The sequence below is a fragment of the Arachis hypogaea genome, chromosome 18 (assembly GCF_003086295.3).
Source record: "Arachis hypogaea cultivar Tifrunner chromosome 18, arahy.Tifrunner.gnm2.J5K5, whole genome shotgun sequence".
Taxonomy (NCBI): Eukaryota; Viridiplantae; Streptophyta; class Magnoliopsida; order Fabales; family Fabaceae; genus Arachis; species Arachis hypogaea.
The window spans coordinates 109626273-109649113 of record NC_092053.1 but is presented as its reverse complement, the minus strand read 5'-3'; the positions used below and the strand labels follow the sequence as shown (position 1 = coordinate 109649113).

General features: G+C 38.7%; 1 non-coding gene across 1 annotated transcript; it reads left to right on the top strand.

Annotated features, from left to right (window-relative positions):
- Positions 1 to 17780: 17780 nt before the first annotated feature.
- On the top strand, positions 17781 to 17889 carry LOC112774150 (small nucleolar RNA R71). Its single transcript, XR_003188651.1, has one exon. It is a non-coding gene; the product is annotated as a small nucleolar RNA R71 (small nucleolar RNA).
- The last annotated feature ends 4952 nt before the right edge of the window (positions 17890 to 22841 follow it).

Sequence of the window (22841 nt, the reverse complement as noted above, 5' to 3'; positions counted from 1 at the left end):
ACTCCAATATGAATTTTCTGACTAGGATAATTAAGGATAATTAATCAACCATTGATTGCTTAATCCGTTAATCTCTGTGGGATTCGACCTCACTCTTTTGTGAGTTATTACTTGACGACAATTCGGTACACTTGCCGAAGGAAAATTGTTGAGAGACAAGTTTCCATGCTATCAGTAGCCATGATGTTTCCTTGCCTCTCTTGTATCTCTTCTTGCTCTTAGAGAAACACTTGGAGTGCTTCCTCTGTTGAGGGTTGTAGAGAGAAAGGGGGTTCATCAATTGAGAGAAGGTCTTAATATATGGAAGGTGGTTCATATTGGTAAGAATGTTAAGGTGGTGTGTATGGAGGTATGTGTTTAAATGGGGTTTGAGGGTATTGGTGTTGAAAGGGTGGTGGTTTTACGGGTGCTTGTTCATAATAGTCACAAGGGTGTTCATAAAGAGGGTATGGATTTGGATCATGTAGAGGTGTTTGGTGGTATGGAGCTTGTAAGTATGATGGTTGTGGCCTATGTTGAGAAAGGGGTTCATAGGCATATGATAGTTGAGCTTGATAACCAAAAGAAAGCCCACCATATCCATTAGATTGGCATGCATTACGGGGTGGATTATAACCATAAGATACCAGAGGAGTTTGTTACCAAGAAGGTTGTCTATAAGCACTTAGCTCCTCACACAATTGATTCCAGGATCTATGATGCGATATGTCATTGAATTTTTCATTTCTTGCAATATAGTTGTAACCAAACTCATAGTCAAAGGGGTGAGAATTCATAGAAAAGAGAGAAAATAAAAACAAAAGATATCAAGAAACAAGAAAAACACAATCCTAACAACTAACAAAAATAAGCAAACAACCTAAAAGCAAGCTATTTACATATTAACATATTCACGATAGCTAATAATATGACACACATTGCAATTCTCCGACAACGGCACCAAAAACTTGATGGAGCGCCAAACGTCGGTTCGGAAGTTTCTCAATAAAAGAATTGATTCGTGAATAGTATAGGTCCAAACTGACAAATGGCCTTAATCAAAGTTTAAATGATTAGGATTGTCATAATTCAAATCAATAAAAATTGGGAGTTTTAAGTTCCGAGTCGTTCTCCCACAGAATTGCAGTGAGGTGGGCATATCATTGGCTATGAGAAATCGGGGATGAGATAGCAACTGACACAAAATTAAATAGCAAGAAAGTAAATGACAATTAACTAGTAAGATAAAGCAAATTCAAATGCTAAAAAGGGTCTTGGCAAGGGTTGAGAGTCAAGGTTTTCTATCCTAGTCATTGACCGCAAACATGGCAATTATGAAGAGTTAATCCCACTTAGTCAATCTTAACATTGAGGATAAGTCAAATAGGCATAATTGATCTTAATCTACAAATCCTAGCCAACTCACTAAATAGCTTAGTGAAAGACTAGCATTAGTGAAAACAAAATCAACTAACAACCCTAAATTACCAATCAATATTGGACATTAATGACTCACGGTCACCTAAGTCCTCAATCCCAAGCCAAGAGTGTGAAAAACTACTCTAAAACTAAAAGAGACATTTCATCAAACTCATAGTAGGCATAAAAGGAAAAGCATAGTAAATTGCATGAATAATAAAATTTAACGCTACTAAATGCAAGATAACAATAACAACAACTGCATTAAATAGAATCCAAATCAACAAGACTTCATAAACATGAAAGTGACAAAATAAAGAGAGTAACAAGTAAAACAACAAGAATTATGATGCTAGAACAATAAAAAGTAAAGAGAACTAAATCAAAACAAGAATTGAAACCTAAATCTAGGGAGAGAACTAAACCTAAAATCTTAAATTCTAGAGAGAAGAGAGAGCTTCTCTCGCTAGAAATTGAACCTAAAACATCAACTAAAACTATCCTAATTGCCCTGCCCTTCATCCTTATTGAGTTTAGCTTGAAATACTTTAGAAATGAGTTGGATTGCGCTTGAAAAGGCCTGAAATCGTGACCCACGTGTTCACTTAAGTGAAATCACATGTTGGGAGTCATGGTACGCATGAGGCATGCATATGCGCAAATTTGCGAAATTCCAAAACATACGTACGCATGCAGTGTGCGTACGCATGACCCTGAAATGCTCCAAAACTTCATTTTTTCATGAATTCTCCACTTTTCATATTTTTTCCTCACTTATTCAAGCCGTCCTTACCTTCTAAGCCTGCAATCACTTCAACAAATACATCACGGTATCGAATGGAATTAAATTGAATTAAATTTAGCAATTTAAGAGTCTAAAAAGCATGTTTCTAATCTTAAGCAAGATTTAGGAGGAATTTATAAAACTATGCTATTTAAGTGAATAAATGCGGGATAAGTTGATAAAATCCACTCATTTCAATACAAAATAAACTATAAAATTATGGTTTATCAATAGGTTAGGTTGGCAGAACCAGCAGATTGCCAATGTCTTACTGGCAATATTTGGTTCCAATTTGCTTAACCCTCGTCTCCTAATGGGTGACTGGGAAGCCGGTCGGGATTACGTAGGTAAATTCATGCTTCTTACTGTTATTCTTCCGTTTTCTCGAGTTATATACTACTACTTTATGACCGACTTCATAACTTGGTTTTCTTTTTTTTTTTTTGTAGTTGGAATGGCTGCTGGGAACACCTTGATTAGTTTTTTGATGATACATTTCTTCCTCGAAGATGATGACGATAACTCTGATTCCCCCGATCCTCAAGCCGAGATCCCTTAAGCCGACGAGGTGGAGGTTCAATCTTAGCCTCCACTTGGGCTGCTTCTCAGGCACAGTGCTGGTGGTAAGGTTGACAACGAAAAAGTGGCGGTGGTTAAGCAGTCTTCAGGTGCTCAGGTGGAGGAGCCAGAAGTGCTCGTGATCCCCAACCCAAAGAAGATGAAATCAAGCTTTATCTCGGGACAAGTTCTTACCATAATGGAGAAAAACATTGATGTGGGCTTCTTTTTTAATTCCCAGCTATTGTTGGTCATTGAAAACTTCTTCTGGGATGAGGACCTAGCCGCCCAAGCGAGGTGGATGTATTGGAGCCTTCTCCAAGCCGCCACCATTGCAAGGAAAGTGGATCCAGTCTTGGCCCAGTGCCAGGTTTTGGAAGGGAAGTATAGGACAGCCCAACACGAAGTTTCAAAATTGAAGGCTGAAGGGAAAACCATGGGGACCAAGCTGGTGGAATCCGAGAACAAGTTGAAGGAAGCAGGCGAAGAGATCGAGCACCTCGTTGATCGAGACTTCTCCCTTTCCAAACAACTCAACATTGCACAGGGTCGAGCTGCTGCGGCGGAGGCCAAGGTGAAGGAGCTGGAGAAGGAGCTAGTTGAGGCCATGAAGTCAGTAGATATTGCTCGCCTGGAGGCCACCAACATGAAGAAGAAAAACAAGAAGATTATCAAGGATGCCCGAGATGCCATAGCCACTACCAAGGAGGCGATCAAGGCCTAGCTTTCGCTACTTGCCCCCGACTTCGACACTTCTGCCGTAGGTTCCTTCAAGACAATTTATGATGGCAAGATTATTGACGTGCCGAGCAAGTGATCTGACTTGTAATAATATTTAACTCTTTTTGTTGTTGTTGGGTCGATGTATTGCCCTTTTGAACTTGTAATTCCCAATTCTTTTTGTTGTTGGACCAGTGTGTTGCCCTCTTGAACTCCTGGTTTGAGGGCTTTTGTACTTTGAACTTGTAGATTTATTTTCATGTTTGATTGATATTGGTCATTTATTCGTATATCTTTTGTTTATTTGGCTGCTTAGCCATATCTTGATGGATATCTGTGTATCGTCATGCAGGGACTCCCGGGGTGATCAGTCTTGGAAAGCTGCACTCATAACTTTGTAATAATTTCTAAGCAATAAATTTCAAAATAAAATACAAGTAGTTTGCAAAAAAGGGCCTTATCAAAATCCCTTGCCGCCGTTCCGTGCTGGCAGGAAGGGGAAAGAGTACCCTTTCTTTCATATGTCACGACAATACAAGTAAGCTTGCAAGATTTAAAACAAAGTAAATAAATAAAAGTGACCACAAGACATTAAATGAACACAGGAAAGAAAAGTAATCGAATCATGACTGGAAAACAAGGCATAGTCGGTAGACCGTTTGGGCGTTAGGAATAGAATCTCCTGAGGTTCACCACATTCCAAGTCCTCGATATCTCCTTCCCGTCCAGTAGCTCCAACTTGTACGTGCCTTTGCATTGCACCTCCTTCACCCAGTAAGGTCCTTCCCAATTGGAGGAGAGCTTCTCTTCCTCTAGGGTCGGCAGACCGATGTCGTTGCATCGTAGTACCAGGTCTCCCTCTTTGAATCTTCTGTTATAAAGCTTGTGGTTGTAGCGTAATACCAACCTCTGCTTTAGTGCTGTTTCCGATAAATGGGCCATTGCCCTGGTTTTATCTACCAGGTCTTTTCGGTTGCCTCTTCACTTCCTCCCAATAGCAACCTTGGGCTGTGTTCTCCTATCTCGACGATACCAACTCGTCTGCCCATGAGCCTTTCTTTTGATCCAAATGCTTCTTTAGTCCCTTCAAGATGACTTTGTTCATTGCCTCTGCTTGCTCGTTACTCTGAGGATGCTTTAGGAGAACTTTTGTTTGATGCCAATGCCTAATAGGAACTCGCCAAACTTCCTATAGGAGAACTGTGTTCCATTATTTGATATCATGACGTCAGGGATTCTAAACCTTGCGTGTAAGGCCCAGAATTTTTAGAAAATCTTATTTTGAGCTAAATTTAATTTATTTATTCATTAAAGACTTAATCTCAGAAATTATTTTATTAAAGATAATTAAAGCAAATCTTGGTAAATTGAGTTTAAAATAAATTAAGATTTTTATCTAATTTTACAATTAATGAGTATTTTCTATATTTAAATTATAAATTTTAATAGTTGTAAAATAATAAGAATTTTATATGATTTTATTTAAATAATTGAGATTTTAGAATTTAACACTTTAATTTTTATAAACAAAAAAATTAATTATATTATCTCTAATTTAAATTAGAGTGCTTGATTGAGAGCTAATTAGTAAATTGATATAATAAATAATATTTTTTAAAGTAAATTTCAAGGGATTAAATTAGATTTCAAATTAATACCCTATAAAATTATCCAAATCCAAATTAATTCCAAAATCTCCAATTTTATACACAAATCCTAATCCTAATTTACGTTACTCCTAACCCTAATTGTAACGTAACTCAACCCCATCCACACTAACTCATACATGCCGCATACCCTCCCTCACCCACGGCACTCACACTCAACCCAAACACACACACACACAACAAGAGAGGAAAAAGGGAGAAGATGCGAGCACGGGAGAAAGGGAAAGAGAGACCGCATCCAGTGCCGCCGCTGCCACGCCCTGCCGTTGTCTATCCCGTTTAGCCACCGTTGTGCCATCGTGTTGCCGTCGTAGGGGAAGGAGATCCGTGAACAAGTACCACATAACAAAGAAGAGAGGGCGCACACGAGGGAGGAGAAGAAGCCACTACCCTCGCGTCCGTTGTGATCTTTGTGGGGTCCATGTCACTGCCGTCGTCCTCACCGTGAAGCCTGGGTCGCTGTCATCAATGGTGAAGCTGAAGAGAGAGAGTGTGTGAGACTGATGGAAGTGTGACGTGCTCATGAGGGGAGAAGGCAGTTCTGCCACTGCTGTCGTGCCTAGTTGTCGTCGCACGCTCTGTCGCCGCTGCTGGAGGTGGGTTGCCAAGCTTCTGTCGCTGAAAAATGGCGCTGCTGTAGTTAAGGTCCATTGCCGGTAAGGGTTTTGAGTTTGGTTTTTGTTCTTTTGAATTCTGAAGACTATTGTCGATGCACGGTTGTTACAGTTTCCGTCACCAAGCTTCTAGTCACCGCTGTCGCTTGGAATGGTTGTCGGAGCTACTGTCGGACCGATTCAGAGGTCGCTGCTACTTCGTTCTTTTATTATAGTAAGTATCTCGGTCTTGGAACCTTTGCCATTAGTATTCTGTTATATGTTATTAAGGATTTCATGACATTGATGATTTAGGATTGAGTTATCAAGGTTGCATGTTGCGATTAATGTCGTTTCTGATTGTTGTGGACGTAAGCGGAGCTATGGATGCAGTTGCCGCTGTTGCAGACCGGGGGAGAAAGAGATTTATTGCGTTAAGAATCGCTACGGGCTTGATTCCTCGAGGTAGGATTTTGTTTTAATAAGAAAACATTTTGGACTTTGAATGCCTGATAAGTTTAGTAGGTTAATGCAAATGGATGAATATGTGATGTAAATGGTTTTCTGTTGATATTGACATGTTGTGTTGGTTATTAAATTGGTTGATTTTTGGATTTTTGGTGAAATGGATTGAATATGTGGATTTTGGTTTTCTTTGATTTAAATCGATAATGATTGGTCTTAAATGACGAATTTAAAAATGTCAATTTAAAATGTTGGTTTGGTTAAGTTGAGGTTGAAAAGAGGAGACCCGTGATGAGTGAAAAACTCCAGTTTTTAGGGGAGGTGCTGCCAAAATTTTTCTAAGAATTTAAAGGAGTTTTGGTTATAATTTTGAAAGAGACAAGTCTTGAACATTTTTAAGGATTTTAAAGAGAATCAAATCTTCATGATTTGGTTGAATTGTGATTTTAACCCATTTGATTCTTAATAATAACAAAGAGAGATTTGATTAACTAGATAAAGACTTTAAAATAGCAAATTAAGTATAAATTCAAGGGTTTGGGAATAAGAGAGTAAGCTCAAAGTTTATGCTTGAAATAAGATGTGATTAGTGACAAATGGTTTTGATGGAGTTTTGATGATGATTTTGATAATAAGGAAGAAGATAATGATTGAGTATGATCGAGGTATGGTGATGACTAACGATGATTTTGAGTAGGCCTAATTTTGGTCGATTGTGAATGAGTGGATTAAAGTGGTTTATGTTTGTTTTGTTGAGTTAAAAACTGTTTTGACTTATAAACCTTTGGAAGTTGACAAATCCTGTTTTTAGTTAAAAACTAATTTTTGGCCAACTTCGGCGGGCTGTGACTCAGTCCACGGAGTTGAAAACTTTTCAAAATTTAATTTTTATGAAAATTCATTTGTCGATCTTTCCAATGGTTTAAGAATGGTTTAAAAATGAGTTTTCTAGAAAAAGTTATGAAGGTTTGAACTTTAGGTTGAAAAACTGGTTTCTACAACATATCAGAATTTTTCAAGTCCTGATATGTAATACGTACGCGGAACTCATCGTGCGTACGCAAGAGTTAGCCACTGCCAATACTCATGCGTACACGAACATGGACTGTGTATGCGATTTTGTCATGTTTATGCTCATGCGTATGTGACGCAAGTCTTGCGTACGGGAGCGAGTTCCACTGTCCAAACCTTCTGCGTACGCGAAGATGGTCCATGTAGGCGAGTTTTGTAAATTTACACCCATGTGTACGTGAGCATGTGCATGCGTACGCGACCATCCTTATTTTCTGAAAGTGAATTTTTAAGTTCTCAACCATCCCACGAGCCTTCTAAACTTTTATAAATTCTGATACGAGTCTATAGTTAGTGTAATTAAGGATAAAGTGTTAAGAACAAAACTCGATGAGTTGGGTTAGTGAATTAGAGAGACATGAAAAAATGGGAAGTAATGTATGATGAGGGTGATTGTTATGATGAGTGGTAATTAAATATGATGATAAAAGATTATGATGAGCGAGTTTAAATACTATTGGATATGAGATTGAGAATGATATTGATGATGAGCTTGAGAATGTGATTGATAACGAGATTGAGAATGAGATCGATGATGAGATGGATAATGAGAAGTGATAATGAATTTGACATTGATCCACTTGCTTCGGGTTTGGATTGAGTCTCTTAGGGTAGATGCAGTGGTTCACCCCTACTTGCTCCCGGTTGAGAATGATATGAGATTTAAGAAATTATCTGAGTTTCGAATTTCCTTAGGTAGATGCAGTAGGTCGGCTCCATTTGCTCTAGTTTGATATTTGAGATTCTGTTGACCCTCTGTCGCAAGATGTGGCCAGACACTTAGACCTTTCCGGATGGTTCCCCCAATGCATTTGATATATGAATATGACTTTTGGACTTGGGGATGTGCGCACGCAGGGACTGTCCAATGGTTAGCTACCAGGACAGGTCGGGTTGGGTATATAACCGATAGATGAGTTCATTAGCCATAGGACATGCATGCATTATTTGCATTTATGTGTATTGTTTGAGTGTGAATCTTGTTCTTGATTTGCCTAATTGATTAATTGCATCTATCTACTATTTGATCTAATTGTTCTATTTGTACTCTCTATTCATGTATGATTTGCATTGTTTTGCCTGTGTTTGACAACTAAGAGATCCCTCATGCTGGCGGTGGTGATGTTGAGGGTTGTTTATGATATGTGGTAATGGAGGTTGAGGCAGGTGGACTAGATGTTTCTTTATTACTCTAATTTATGTATTGGTTGGTTAGGAGTGAGTGATGTAAGTTGGGTAGGAAGCCCTTAGGCACGTCCTTGGTTCTTTTCATTTCTTTAAACTATTTGCCTTACTAAATTGTAAAATAAAGAAGTTTCTTTACGACTTTTGAAAATAAGATTTCACAAATCTCTTCCAAAAGGTTATTTCAAGGATAAATTGTTTTATAACGAAATTAATTCTATTTGCAAGTATCGCTTTGCTTTGATGGTATTTCCTTCCCTACTAAAAACCTGCGAGGACGATGTTCTCACCCCCTACAGATTTTCTTTTTCAGTGACAGGTTTAGAAAATTTTGGCGTGAAGCCACGACCGATCTACATAACTTTGTTTATATATGTTGTATTTTCTATTTGTTAGTTTAGTTGAGGTTTTACCCCTTGCCATTTGTCAATTTGAGATATTAGAGTGGCAGGACTTGTATTTGAGGAGATTTGATTAAGTCTATCTATTTATTATTATGTGGATTTTAATATGTGATTAAGGAAATTAAAGTAAAGACTTTTTGATCTCGTAACTAAGGATTTGGTTTATATTTGTGAAGGCTCAATATGAAATTAGTATAGTATGAAAATTAAAAGATTAGAGGTAAGTAACGCCTGAACTTTTAGTACGATCATGATGTGTTAAAAGGAAGGGTGTTACATTGTGACCACCTGCATCCACAAGAATTTCTGGCAGTTGCAGACGATATACTTGCCAAATGTTCTTCTTCTACCCATTTGGTATAGTAGTCAATGGCCAAAATTAGGTATTTGACTTATCTTGGGGCCGGCGGGAATAGACTCAGCAGATCGACTCTCCATTGGGAGAAAGATCGGGAGGCCATGATGGAGCTCATCTCCTCTACCGGCGCCTTATGAAAGTTTGCATTTTTTGGCATCTGAGGCACCTCTTCACGTATTCACTAGCATCGGTCATCATGGTGGGCCAAGGATGTAAAATCTGGTCAACCGTAATTAATTAAGTAATTAATTAAATATGGGCATAAAAGGTTAGAAAATTTAGTAATCTTAATTTGACAATTTAGATATGATATTTGGACTCAGTGAATTTTTTTGAGTCAGGAAAGATAGTTTTTTTTCGTAAAAACGCGCACTGGGATTTGACGGCAGTACCAGTTGAGATTTGTCCAGTATTGTGGCTAAGAAAATTAATTGAGTAAAAAAGTTAAAAAGTTAAAATTTATTATTTAGAAGTAAAAATATCTAAAATACAAATTAAAACACTAATCTTAAAGGTTTTGGCCCAAAGTTAGGCCAAACAAGCCATATATGTGAACTGGGTCCAGGTTGGACCCAAGCCCAACATATATAAACCCAAACTAATGACCATTCAGCACAACTTAACCCCATTCACTTGTCAAAACTCCCCAACCCCTGCTTCGAATCTGTTCTTGAATCTCTGGATACTTGTCAGCTTTCAAATCAAACTTCACCTCTGATATCACTTTCTTTTTGCTAACAATCTTATAGTAATGCTCCTCATGGACCTTAGTGTAAAAATGGTGGACCTCATGTGGAATTGTAGAGGGAGCCTTTTCCTTCCTCTTCTTTGAAGAGAATTCTCTAACCTTTGGTGCCATAGGAAATGTGAAGAAAGCGAAAAGTAGAGTGTCCCAACACCAAATTTAAAACTTTTGCTCGTCCTCGAGCAAAGAAAAAGAGAAAGGGGTAGGGAAAGAAGGGGGGAGAGGGGATGGGCTAAATTTTGGATATAGAAAGGAGAAAAGGGAAAAGAGTGGTGTGGAAAGGTGTGGAGGGAAAAGAAGAGGAGAGTGGTATTTATAGGGTGGGGGTTCGATCATAGGGAATGGGTGAAAAAGGGGAGTGAATTTTGGTTGATGAAGATATGATATGAAAAGATATGATGAGGAATTAATGAGATATGATAAGAAAATACTTGAAACCCACCCCCCTTTGTTGGTGCTAAACACCACTTGCATCTCCTTGGTGGTGTGAAATACCACCCTTAGCGTTAAATGCCAATTGAAAATTTTTTTTTTTAGGCTGAACAAGTGGCACTAAACGCCCATTATGGGTGTTAAATGCCCAACAGGGGATAAAATTTTGTGAAGGGGCGTTAAATGCCCAACCCATACTCCACTCTGAGCGTTAAACACCCTCCTGGCTTTTAACGCCAAAACCTCACTACCCCTTCCTGGCACTAAACGCCCAGCCTGGCGTTTAGCACCAGAACCTGCCTTGCTCCAAGGTATTCTATTCATTTGTCTGAGTCTTCCTGTCCTTGTTCTAAGTACTGTACATGATCACAAACAAAAGTAAACCTAGAAATACTATGAAAATTAATGAAAAACTAAAAATTGAAAACCAAACTAAAAATAAAACTGAAATAAAACTAAAAGATACTTATGGTTGGGTTGCCTCCCAACAAGCGCTTCTATTCTGTCATTAGCTTGATAGTCATTTCTACTATGTCAATATATGGGTGGACCTCTAGTGATCAACCTCGCCACCCAAATAATGCTTCACCCTATGGCCATTGACTATGAATCTGTTAACTGAGTTTTCCTCTTGAAGTTCTGGTGCACGAAACTGGCTCCGCACATTTTGCACAGATAGATCGGCAAGTATACTGGGTCGTCCAGGTAATACCTCAGGTGAGTGAGGATCGATCCCATGGAGATTGTTGGTTTGAGCAAGCAGTGGTTATTTTGCAGATCTTATTTAGGCGGATAGAAAATAGAGTTTGTCACGGAAAACGCATAAAACAAATAGATAAATAAAATGTTACTAGATAAATGTGAAATCAATGGTGATAGAACGGTTAAGGTTTCGAAGATGCTTTGTCTTTCCGGATTAACTTTTCTTACTGTCTTCTTTAATAACCTTCTGATTCCTTTAATGGCAGCTGTAAGTAATTAACTCATGTCCTCTCATCAAGTTAACCTCCTCCACTGCAGCAATCCACCACGTTGAGATGACTCATGTCCTCTCATCAAGCCACCTCTAGGTTTCTCACTATAGCAAAAGATGAAGCTCTAAGCAATCCACTCCCCTTCACGATCCTACTCAAGGTGCCACAGACAAGGTAGATCTTCTAGATCAGAAAGTGCTGCTTCTCTGACTCTAGTCATAACGCCACAGAGACCTCACGCACCCATAGTCAACGAGATTTCATGTCATGCATCCAAAGTTGCTCAGATACTCTATTGGAATCTGCAATGCAATCTCTAGCTGTTGTTCAATGCTATCCAGGTCAGGACTCGCACGGAACCCAAGTAGAATAAGGATGATTGTCACGGGTCACCCTCAATTCATAAGATGAAAAACAAGAATGCATAAGAGAATAGAATCAGACATATTGAAAAAGAACAGTAATATTATTGATCCATGAAACTCAGCAAAGCTCCTAACTTTAACCTTAGAAGGTTAGTGACTCATACTGACTGAAAAATACAATGAAAGGTTCGAATGGTCAAAGATCTCTAACAAGGGTGATCTTTGTTCTATATATACTAGTCTAATAACTAGGGATTACAAAAAATAAGATAAACTAGTCTTGTAGTGTGAAAATCCACTTCTAGGGCCTACTTGGTGAGTGTTTGGGCTGAGCTTGAGTGTCTCCCACAATCTAGGACTCCTTGGGGGCGTTGAATGCTGGCTAGGGACCCCCTTTTGGGTGTTAGATGCCAGCCACCCCCTTGTGGGCGTTGAACGCGAGGAATGGGGCTGGTGGTTGGCGTTGAATGCCAGTTTTGGGCCTTTATTTCTGAAGTAAATTATGAACTTTTATATATTTCTGGAAAGTCCTAGATGTTAGCTTTCCATAGTCATTGAGATCGCGCCATTTGGACTTCTATAGCTCCAGAAAAGCTCCTTCGAGTGCACGGAGGTCAGATCCTGACAGCATCTGCAGTGCTTTCTCTGTCTCTGAATCAGACTTCTGCTCAAGCTCCTCAATTTCAGCAAGAAAATACCTGAAATCACCATAAAACACACAAACTCAAAGTAGAATCCAAAAATGTGAAATTTTCACTAAAACCTATGAAAACATAATAAAACTTAAACAAAATATATTGAAAACTATATGAAAATGATGCCAAAAAGCGTATAAAATATTCGCTCATCAGAACACCAAACTTAAACTATTGCTCGTCCCCAAGCAACTAAAAACAAAGTAGGATAAAAAGAGGAGAAGGATACAATGAATCTCAGGGTTTTCAATGAAGCTCAGTTTCAATTAGATGAGCGGGACTAGTAGCTTTTTTGCTTCTAAATAGTTTTGACATCTCACTTTCTATTGAAGCTTAGAATAGTTGGCATCTTTAGGAACTTAGAATTCAGATGATATTATTGACTCTCCTAGTTTAGTTCTTTTTGTTTCTTGAACATAGCTTCTTTAGAGTCTTGGCCGTGACCCTAAGCACTTTGTTTTCCAGTATTACCACCGGATACATAAATGCCACAGACACTTAACTGGGTGAACCCCTTAGGATTGTGATTCAGCTTTACTAGAATTCCCAGCCAGTAGTGTCCAGAGTTCTTAAGCACACTCTTTTGCTTTGGATCACGACTTTAACTCCTCAGTCTCAAAATTTTCACTTGACACCTTCACATCACAAGCATATAGTTAGGGAGGAGTTCATTTGAACTTTTTAGGCCAATATTTTATTTCTTTTAGGCCATCCTAACTATTGATGCTCAAAGCCTTGGATCCTTGCTCTTGCCTTTTGGTTTAAAGAGCTATTGGCTTTTTTTATCTTGCCTTTTGGTTTTAAGAGCTAATGGCTTTTTCTATTTCTTTCTTTTCTGCTTGCTTCTTTTTTTTCGCATATATATATATATTCTTTTATTGCTTTTTCTTGCTTCAAAAATTAATTTTTGAATTTTTTAGATTACCAATAATACTTCACTTTTATTATCATTCTTTCAAGAGCCAATATTCTTAACTCCAACATCAAATATGCACTGTTTATTCATGCATTTAGAAAACAAAAGCAATGACACCACATAAAATAATTGACTATTCTTATTATATAACTCGAGTTCATGCATCTTACTTCTCTTTTTCAATTAAAATTTTTCTTTTAAGTAAGGTGAGAGATATATGGAATATTTCATAGCTTTAAGACATAAAGATAGATGATCATGCACTAGAAATAGACAATAAAATAAAATAAATGGAAAACAGAAAAAAATAACATAGGCAGTAGGGAAGTAAAGGGAACGAATTCACATTAGTGATGGCGACTACTACTCCTTCTGGAGGGTTCAATGGAGTGCTTGATTTCTTCTATGTCACGCCCTTGCCTCTGTTGTTCTTCCTTCATGGTTCTTTGTTCTTCCCTCATGGCCCTTTGATCTTCTCTTATGTCATGGAGGATGGTGGAATGCTCTTGATGTTCCATCCTTTGTTGATCCATGTTGGAGTTTAATTCTCTTAGAGAAGTGTGTAATTGGTCCCAATAGCCTTGGGAAGGAAAATGTATCCCTTGAGGCATCTCAGAGATTTCTTGTTGAGGCAGCTCCATATGCCCTTGCTGTGGTCCATGTGCTGTCTCTCTAGTTTGCTCCATTCTTCTTTTAGTGATGGGCTTGTCCTCTTTAATGGAGATGTCTCCTTCTATGACAATTCTAATTGAATTGCATAGATGACAGATAAGGTGGGGGAATGCCAACCTTGCTAAGGTGGAAGGATTTTTAGCTTTCTTGTACAACTCTTGAGGTATTACCTTATGTACCTCCACCTCACTTTCAATCATGATGCAATGAATCATAGTGGCTCTGTCAATGGTCACTTCTGACCGATTGCTAGTATGGATGATAGAGCATTGGATAAATTCCAACCATCCTCTAGCTATGGGTTTGAGGTCAATCCTTCTCAGTTGGATAGGCTTGCCTTGAGTATCCCTCTTCTACTGAGCTCCTTCCACACAAATGTATGAAAGGACTTGGTCCAAACTTTGGTTAAAATTGACTCTCCTAGTGTAAGGATGTGAGTCTCCTTGCATTACTGGCAATTGGAGTGCCAACCTTACACTTTTCGGGCTAAAATACAAGAGTCGCCCTCAGACCATGGTGCTCCAATCTTTGGGATTTGGGTTCACATTAGTGTCATGGTTTTTAGTAACCCATGCATTAGCATAGAACTCTTGCACTATCAAGATTCTGACTTCCGAAATAGGATTGGTTAGGACTTCCCAACCTCTCTTCTGGATTTCTCTTCGAATGCTCATTCTTTTTTAGCCTAAAGGGAACTTCAAGAATCACCCTTTTCTTTGCCACTGCTTCATAGAAGTGATCTTGATGAGCTTTGGTGATAAATCTTTCCATCTCACAAGATTCAGAGGTGGAAGCAACTGCTTTCCCTTTCCTCTTTCTAGAGGATTCTCCGTCTTTGGGTGCCATAAATGTGAATGGGAAGCAAAAGCAAGGCTTTTCCAACACCAAACTTAAGAGCTTTGCTCGTCCTCGAGCAAAATAAGAAGAAAAGAGTAGAAAGGAGTAGAAGAAGAAGAGAATAGAGGAGAAGGAGAGGGATAATGGATTCGACAAAGTAGGGCTTTAATGTATGAATGGTGTGTGTATGAAGGGTAAGAAGAAGGGGTATTTATAGAAGTGGGATAGGTAAGGGTTTGAATGAATGGGTGGGAATTGGGTGAAAAATTTTGAATTTGAAGTGGGTGGCAGTTAGTGGAAGTTATGATGGTTTTGGAAAGAAGTATGGATGTGATTGGGTTAGGGTTTATATGGAAGAGTATGTGGGGAAGAGTGAAAGGAAGAGAGAGAAGAAGGTGGGTAAGTGGAGATTCTGTCGGACCCACTGGTCCTGAGAGACTAAGAAATTTGAGTTCCCTGCCCCCTTGTGGGCGTTGAATGCGCAGCTCATGCTCCTGGCTGGCGTTCAATGCCAGCAATGTGCTTCTTAGTGGGCGTTGAATGCCCATTAGGGTGTTCTTACCTGGCGTTCAATGCCAGGTCTGTGCCTCTGTTGGGGCGTTGAACGCTCAGGTTCTGCCCCCTGACTGGTGTTCAACGCCAGCTTCAGGCTCCCTGGCTGGCATTCAACGCCAACAATGTGCTCCCTGGCTGGCGTTCAATGCCAGCAAGGTCTCTGCTCCAGGGTGTTCTGTTTCCAGCTTTGACTATTTCTGTTTCTGTTCTAACTGCTGCATATGATCACAAACTTAAACAAATATGAAAATTAAACTGATATAACTGAAATAAACTTAATAAAAAAACAGAAATAACTTTAATTAGGATTGGGTTGCCTCCCAACAAGCGCTTCTTTAACGTCACTAGCTTGACGGTTAGCTCCTTACGAAGATGGATAGGGGCTCAGAATTTTATCCCTTACAGTAAACTTCTTGCTTGTGCTATTATGGATAAATTCCACATGTTCCAGAGATAGGATCCTGTTAATAGTATGTGGAATGACTCGGTTGTCAGTGAAGACAACTCTCATGCCAGGTGAGAGGCCTTCAGTGGGGATCTTTCTGTCCCTCCAGCCTTTAGGTACTTTCTTTTTAGTACCAGTGTTTTTAGTGCTTAATAATGGCTGCCCAACACCAAACTTAGAGTTGGTGTTTGGGAGTTCTGTATAGCTCTGCACTGAGAGAGGGGGTTGGGACACTAGGTATTGCATAACTGTTTCTCTTTTCTCAGAGGGAGAGTTGGGGTTATGCATCTTGAATAAGATGTGGTCCTCCCATAACTGTAGAATCAATTCTCCCTTTGCTACATCAATGATGGCATTGGTAGTGGCTAGGAAGGGTCTTTCAAGGATGATGAATTCATCCTCTTCCTCCCCAGTGTTCAAGATTATAAAATCTACAGGGATGTAAAGGTTCTCAACCTTAACTAAGACATTCTCTACCAAACCATAAGCCTTTTTCGTTGACTTGTCTGCCATCTCTAGTGAGATTCTTGCAGCTTGCACCTCAAACATTCCCAACTTCTCCATTACAGAGAGTGGCATAAGGTTTATGCTTGACCCTAGGTCACATAGAGCCTCATTAAAGGTAATGGTGCCTATGGTACAGGGAATTAGGAAGCATCCGGGATCGGAAGCTTTTGAGGTAGTTTCTGCTAAACCAAGGCATTGAGTTCCTTGGTGAGCACTGGAGGTTCTTTCTCCATTGTTTCTGTGCCAAACAACTTGGCATTCAGCTTCATCAGAATTCCTAGGTACCGAGCAATTTGCTGTTCCCTAGTTTCTTCTTCCTCATCAAAGGAAGAATACTCTTTTGATTCTATGATCTTCAACCAAGCATTCAAGGAAATTTCAATGGGCTCCTCATGAACCTTGGGTTCTATCAGTTCTTCAATAGGGAAGTTCTCAGTGGGCTTAGGATTGCCAACTACCCCTATTATGGCATTCAATGCCAGGACTTGTGTTCCCTTGCTGGCGTTTAACGCCAGCTTTTGTGCTACCTTGGGTGTTGAACGCCCAATAAGGACCTCCTTACTAGCGTTGAACGCCAGTGATGGCTCTGCTTTGGGCGTTGAACGCCTAGTAAGGACTTCCTTATTGGTGTTCAACGCCACTTCATCCCCTTAAAATTTGGCCTCCACTTTTATAGTGATGGCCTTGCACTCTTCTCTTAGGTTAACCTCAGTGTAACTAGGAAGAGTGTTAGGAGGGGTCTAGGGATCTTCTTGCTCAGCTGACTAACTTGCACCTCTAGATTTCTGATGGAGGACCTAGTTTCTATTATGAAACTGTGAGTGGTCTTAGAGAGTTCAGAGACTATGGTTGCTAAGTCAGAAAGACACTGCTTAGAAGTCTCCATCTGTTGCTAAAAAGATGGGAATGGTGGTCTGTTGTTGAACATATTCTGGGTTCTTCCACCTTGATTATTGTTGAAGCCTTGCTGAGGCTTCTGTTGATCCTTCCATGAGAGGTTAGGATGATTCCTCCATGAGGGGTTGTAGGTGTTTCCATAGGGTTCTCCCATGTAATTCACCTCCTCCAGTGAAGGTTGATCTGGATCATATGCATCTCCTTCACAAGAGGTGTCTTGAGTACTGCCAGTTGCAGCTTGCATTCCAGTCAAATGCTAAGAGATCATATTGACCTGTTGGGTCAAGTTCTTGTTCTGAGCCAATATGGCATTCAGAGTATCAACCTCTACAACTCCTTTCTTCTGAGCTACCCCATTGTTCACAAGGTTCCTCTCAGAAGTGTATATGAATTAGTTTTTTGCAACCATTTTAATGAGTTCCTATGCCTCTGCAGGCATTTTCTTTAAGTGGAGTGATCCACCAGCAGAATGATCCAACGACATCTTGGATATCTCAGATAGACCATCATAGAAAATACCTAGGATAGACCATTCTGAGAGCATGTTAGAAGGACATCTACTGATCAGTTGCTTGTATCTTTCCCAAGCTTCATAGAGGGATTCACACTCTTTCTGTTTGAAAGTTTAAACTTCTACCCTGAGCTTGCTCATCTTTTGAGGTGGAAAGAACTTGGCCAAGAAAGCATTGACTAACTTTTCCCAAGAGTCTAGGCTTTTCTTTGGTTGAGAATCCAACCATATTCTAGCTCTGTCTCTAATAGCAAAAGGAAAAATCATAAGCCTATAGACCTAAGGATCCACTCCATTAGTCTTAACAATGTTACAGATTTGCAAGAATTCAGATAGGAACTGGTGTGGATCTTCTAATAGAAGTCCATGGAACTTGCAATTCTGTTGTATTAGAGAAACTAACTGAGGCTTTAGCTCAAAGTTATTAGCTCTAATGGTAGGTATAGAGATAATTCTGCAATAGAGGTCAGAAGTTGGTGCAATAAAATTACCAAGAACTTTCCTTGCATCTCCTTCATTGTTCGGTTCAGCTGCCTTGTCTGTACTCTCAGTTTCTTGTTCAAAAAGTTCTGTGAGGTCTCTTTCGGAATGTTGTGCTTTAAATTATTTCAAACACTTCCTTAGGGTCCTCTCAAGTTCAGGATCAAGATCAAAGAGATGTTCTTTATCCTTGTTCCTGCTCATAAACAAGAAAGAAGAAGAATGGGAGCTTTATGTCAAAGAATAGAGAACTCCCTGTGAGATGTGAAGAAGAAAGAAGAATGAAGATAGAGAGAAGAGAAGAAAAATTCAAATAAAGGGGGTAAAGAATTCGAAAATTAGAAGTAAAAAGAGAAACTAGAAGTAAAATATTTTTGTTTTTATTTTATTTATTAATTAAATAGAAAATGAAAAGTTAATTAATTAAAATATTTGAAAATTAGAAAGTGGTTTTCGAAAAAGAAGAGAGAGAAATAGAAGAGAAGTTTTCGAAAAATAGAAGAGAAAGGAATTTGTTAGGAAGTTTTGAAAAAGATAGAAAGATAAAACAAGTAACCAATTAAGAAAAATTTGAAAACAAGATAAGATAGAAGATTAGAAAAAGATTTAATTTTGAAATTTAAAATTAGAAAAGATAAGATAAGAATTTGAAAAAGATTTGATTTTTGAAAAGATTTGATTTTGAAATTTGAAATTTGAATTTTAAATTTGAAATTTTGAAATTGAGTTTTAAAATTTTGAAATTGAAATAAGATAAGATAAGATTTTTTGAGTTTTAAAGAAAGATAGAAAGATAAGATAGTGATTTCAAAAAGTTTTGAATTTTAAAATTTAAAAGAAAGATAAGATAAGAAAGAATCAAATTTAAAAGAAAAGATTTGAAAATATTTTAAAATGTTATTTGAAATTTAAAATTTGAAAGTAAGATAAGATAAGATGATGATTTGAAATTAAAATTTGAAATTTTTTTTTGTAATTTTCGAAAATATTTTTGAAATAAAGATAAAAAAGATATTTTTTTGAATTTTTTGAATTAATGAAGAAAGAAAAAAACAACAAAATGATACCAAACTTAAAATTTTTAGATCAAGACACTAATTTTTTTTCTAAAATTAACAAAGAAAAATACTAAAAGACACCAAACTTAAAACTTTTAAGATCAAAACAAGAAAATAAACAAGAATAACTTGAATACCAAGAAAGAACACAAAAAACAATTTGAAAATTAAAAAAAAAATAAACACACAAGGGACACCAAACTTAAGAATTGATACTAGACTCAAACAAAAGACACTATTTTTGAAATTATTTTGAAAAGAAAGCAAGAAAGTTCAAAACTTTAACAAGAACAAGAACAAAGACTCAAACAAAAGATAAAGATCAATAAAGAAAAGTAAAGATTTTTGAAAAATTTTTTAATTTTTTTTTTGAAAAAGAAAACAAAAGACACAAACAAAATAGTAAAAAGTACCTATTCTTAAGTAACAAGATAATCCGGTAGTTTGTCAAATCCGAACAATCCCCAGCAACGGTGCCAAAAACTTTGTGCATGAAACTGGCTCCGCATATTTCGCACAGATAGACTGGCAAGTATACCGGGTCATCCAAGTAATACCTCAGGTGAGTGAGGGTCGATCCCATGGAGATTGTTGGTTTGAGCAAGCAGTGGTTATCTTACAGGTCTTGGTTAGGTGGATAGAAAATAGAGTTTGTCATGGAAAACGCATAAAATAAATAGAACGTTACTAGATAAATGTGAAATCAATGGTGATAGAACGGTTGAGGCTTCGGAGATGCTTTGTCTTTCCGGATTAACTTTTCTTACTGTCTTCTTCAATAACCTTTTGATTCCTTCAATGGCAGCCGTAAGTGATTAACTCATGTCCTCTCATCAAGTTAACCTCCTCCACTGCAGCAATCCACCACGTTAAGATGACTCATGTCCTCTCATCAAACCACCTCTAGGTTTCTCACTGTAGCAGAAGATAAAGCCCTAAGCAATCCACTCCTCTTCACGATCCTACTCAAGGTGCCACAGACAAGGCAGATCTTCCAGATCAGAAAGTGCTACTTTTCTGACTCTAGCCTTAATGCCACAGAGACCTCACACACCCATAGTCAACGAGATTTCTTGTCACGTATCCAAAGTTGCTCAGATGCTCTATTGGAATCTGCAATGCAATCTCTAGCTTTGGTTCAATGCTATCCGGGCCAGGACTCGCACGGAACCCAAATAGAATAAGGATGATTGTCACGGGTCACCCTCAATTCATAAGATGAAGAACAAGAATGCATAAGAGAATAGAATCAAATATATTGAGAAAGAACAGTAATATTATTGACCCATGAAACTCACTAGAGCTCCTAACCTTAACCTTAGGAGGTTAGTGACTCATATTGACTGAAAAATACAAAGAAAGGTTCGAATGGGAAAAGCTCTCTAACAAGGGTGATTTTTGTTCTATATATACTAGTCTAATAACTAAGGATTACAGAAAATAAGATAAACTAGCCTTGTAGTGCAAAAATCCACTTCAGGGGCCCACTTGGTGAGTGTTTGGGCTAAGCTTGAGTGTCTCCCACGAGCTAGGACTCCTTGGGGGCATTGAACACTGGCTAGGGACCCCCTTTTGGGCATTGGACGTCAACCACCCCCTTGTGGGCGTTGAACGCCAGGAATGGGGATGGTGGCTGGCGTTGAACGCCAGTTTTGGGCCTTCATTTTTGAAGCAAAGTGTAGACTATTATATATTTCTGGAAAGCCCTGGATGTTAGATTTTGATAGCCATTTGGACTTCTATAGCTCCAGAAAAGCTCCTTTGAGTGCACGGAGATCAGATCCTAACAGCATCTACAGTGCTTTCTCTGTCTCTGAATCAGACTTCTGCTCAAGCTCCTCAATTTCAGGTACACACAAACTCAAATTAGAATCCAAAAATGTGAATTTTTCACTAAAACTTGAGAAAACATAATAAAACTTAAACAAAATATAATGACAGCTATATGAAAATGATGCGAAAAAGCATATAAAATATTCGCTCATCAAGTTCCACATGACATACTCCAGTGACCACAAAAGGTCTTGACCACCTAGACTTGAGCTTCCCAGGAAAGACCTTGAGCTGGGAGTTGAATAGTAAAACCTTCTAGCATAGCTTAAATACTCTTGAAACTATCCTTTTATCATGCCACTTCTTGGTCTTTTCCTTGTAGAGCTTGGCATTCTCATAAGTAGAGTGTCTGAATTTATCAAGCTCATTCAACTGGGGAAGCCTTTTTTCTCTTGCAGCCTTGGCATCAAAATTTAGGAACTTTGTTACCCAATATGCTCTGTGTTCTGGCTCCACTGGCAAATGACTCACCTTTCCATAGACTAACTGGTTAGGAGACATTCCAATAGGGTTTTGAAAGTTGTTCGGTACGCCCAGAGAGTATCATCAAGTTCCATGCCCAGTCCTTCCTTGAAGTACTCATTGTCCTCTCTAATATCCTCTTGAGTTCCCTGTTGAAAACCTCAGCCTGTCCACTTGTTTGAGGGTGATAGGGTGTTGTCACTTTATGACAGACTCCATACCTTTGCAGGAGTGAATCAAATTATTTATTGTAGAAGTGGCTTCCTCCATCACTGATCAGTGTCTTAGGGACCCCAAATCAGCTAAAAATGTATTTTTGCAAAAAATTCAGCACAACTCTTGCATCGTTTGTGGGTAGTGCCACTACTTCAACCCACTTGGACACATAATCCACTGCCACCAAGATGTAGGTATTTGAGTATGAAGGGGGAAGGGTCCCATGAAATCAATTTTCCATACATCAAAGAACTCAATCTCTAGAATCTCCTACTGTGGCATCTCATGATTATAAGGGAGATTTCCGGCTCTCTGACACCTATCACAGTTTCTTACAAATTCTCTTGAGTCTCAGAAGAGAGTTGGCCAGTAAAAACTGCTCTGAAGGACCTTGGTGGTTGTCCTTTCACCCCAAAAGTGGCCTCCATACTCAAAATCGTGACAATGCCAGAGGATCTGCTGTGCTTCCTCATCTGAGACACACCGCCGGATCATTCCATCTGAGCATCTCTTAAAGAGGTAAGGTTCATCCCACAAGTAGTGTTTCACATCATTCAAAAGTTTTCTAACTTGTGGTTAGTGTACACCTTGGGGATGAACCTCATGGCCTTGTGGTTAGCAATGTCTGCAAACCATGGAGCCGTTTGAATCATGAATAGTTGCTCGTCCGGGAATGTCTCAGTCATAGCAGTGAGGGGTAATGGTTCTTCTTCATGTTCAATCCTGGATAGATGATCAGCTACTTGATTTTCTAACCCCTTCTTGTCTCTAATCTCAATGTCAAACTCTTGAAGAAGTAGCACTCACCTGATCAATCTTGGTTTAGAATCTTTCTTGGTTAGAAGGTATTTAAGAGTAGCATGGCCTGTGTAAACAATAACCTTGGAATCAGTTAAATAGGTTCTAAATTTATCAATTGCATAGATAACAGCCAGTAATTCCCTCTCTGTAATGGTGTAAGTCTTTTGCATGTCATTCAAAATATGACTAGTATAGTACATGACGTGCATAAGCTTGTCTCGCCTCTGCCCCAAGACA